Source organism: Oryzias melastigma, linkage group LG11 (genome assembly GCF_002922805.2).
Source record: "Oryzias melastigma strain HK-1 linkage group LG11, ASM292280v2, whole genome shotgun sequence".
Lineage (NCBI taxonomy): Eukaryota > Metazoa > Chordata > Actinopteri > Beloniformes > Adrianichthyidae > Oryzias > Oryzias melastigma.
Window position 1 is genome coordinate 1,544,897 of NC_050522.1, and position 2,327 is coordinate 1,547,223.

Sequence of the window (2,327 nt, forward strand, 5' to 3'; positions counted from 1 at the left end):
AAAACCTACATAGTTTATCATCTAAGTGAACCTCAGACATCAGTTTATACATTTAACTAATCTAAAACAAATACAGGCTAATTAAGTAATCCTTACTTTTAAAAATTGAAACGAGGCTGGGTCTTTCAGCATGGCAGTGATCCGAAACACACTGCCAGGGTAACAAAAGAGTGGATTTATCAGAAGCACTTCAAGGTCCCGGAGTGACCTAGCCAGTCTCCAGATCCCAAAGAAAACCTTTGGAGGGAGTTGTAAGTCAGTGTTGCCCAGCAACAGCCCCAAAACATCACTGCTCTAGAGGAGATCTGCATGGAGGAATGGACCAAAATACCAGCAACAGTTTGTGAAAACCTTGTGAAGACTTATAGAAAATGTTTGACTGCTGTCATTGCCAACAAAGGAAAGATAACAAAGTATTGAGTTGAACTTTTGTAATTCATATTTTCCACCATAATTTACAAATACATTATTTAAAAATCGGACAATGTGATTTTCTGATTTTATTTCTTCTCATTTGGTCTCTTATAGTTTATGAAAATTACAGGCTTCTCATCTTTTTAAGTGGGAGATGTTGCATGATTGGTGACTGACTAAAATACTTCTTTGCCCCACTGTAGATTTGTAAGCTTAAAAATGCTAACGATGATTCAATAAATAATGTTAATCATCTCAAAATAAATTCAGGCCTAAATCCACCAATTAAATATGTCTAACAACATACATTCAATATAAATGAATTCTAACTTAAATCGTATAGAAAAAGAAGAAACACCATTGCTGCGTTGAAAATATTTTATTTATTTTGTGTTAATACATAATTAGACATTTATACTTTTATAGAAATAGTATATATTTTTGTATAAGTACAATGGGTGTGGTCATAAGCAGAGTCATGCTAGCCCTCATGAACAGGTTAAACCCATGACAAACACGTGATTGTACATAAAACACCGACTCACATAATCTGCTGTAAGTCCATGCTTCTCCATTATTTGCTATAAGATGATGTACAAATATATGACACAAGTCAACATTCAGTTTTAATCTACAGAGGGTGAAAATACTCAGTTTTGGCTCCATTAGTGGTCTTCAGTATACAGCCCCCCCCCAGAGGGACCTGGGCCACACAGCTGGAGTTTGGTTTATGAGTCCACCTAAGTATTTATTAACGAGTTACAATAATACAGGGACAAAGGGTTAATTTAATAGCATACCTGCATCAGTTATAGCACACAAACATGAAGGATGTGATGGAAAAGCAAGAATGGACGATGAATCACAGATACTTGGACCACCAGTTCTTTGTAATATTGCTTCCTAAATGTGCCACTGTGGGCCACCTTAGAAATGAACTTGGAGAATGAGTGAGTGTTAATCATGTTCACTTATGAAGTCCGGTTCAGTTTCACGGATCTGCTATGATCACTAAACCTGTTGCGTCGACATTTTCCAAAGCTATGTGGTCACTAACCTAACAGTCGGTGTTTAAAAGGTCTCACTGAGACGCAGGGGAGGACTCACCATTAGGCAAAGGTAGGCAACTGCCTGGGGCCCTGCAACACTTTTTGGGGCCCCAAACTGGGAAAAAAAAGCCAAACAAAATATTTCTATAAAATAAATAAATACTCATGGCTGTCATTATGTGTCTCTGTAATAATAAAAGAAACAACATCAATGAAACAGTATAAGACCGCTTCTGTAAATCAGCAGCAACGGAATACTTCACTGACAGCATGTTAGCTTTAGCAGAGACTATTCCAAGAGTGTGGAAAGAAAACAAAAAAGCAGTAAAAGCACCAAAAAACAGTGCAGGAAGAAAAACAAAACAGGAAAAAGGAACAGAATCAAAGGAACTCAAGAAGATGATAAAGAAAGTCAAGAATGAGAAGAGACAAAGCAGAGTAAAGGTGAAAGGAGAGACAGAAAATAGTTATTTTGAATATATATATATATATATATATATATTAGGGCTGTCAGATTTGTCGTGTTAAAAACGCATTAATCTGACGTGTTCTTGACGCCGACAATTTTTTTGACGCATTAATCGCGGCCTTTCTCATACGTGCCTTTCCATACCACGCGCGCGGGCGTCCCGCCCTCCAACTCACCGGCTGCTCTCACTAGATCACGGGTGGGTCTCCAAACACCGAGCTGCGAGCTAAAACCGGCCGGCGCTAGGACCTGGAGAGCTCCTGCACTCTAACGCGGCGCCGGATGCGAGCCGGTACCACCAGACGGGGTACTGGACCACGCGAACCGGAGCCGCGTCCCGAGAGCTGCGGATCCCCGACGTTCCGAACAGCAAGCGCACCGGGGGACGTTTTAAA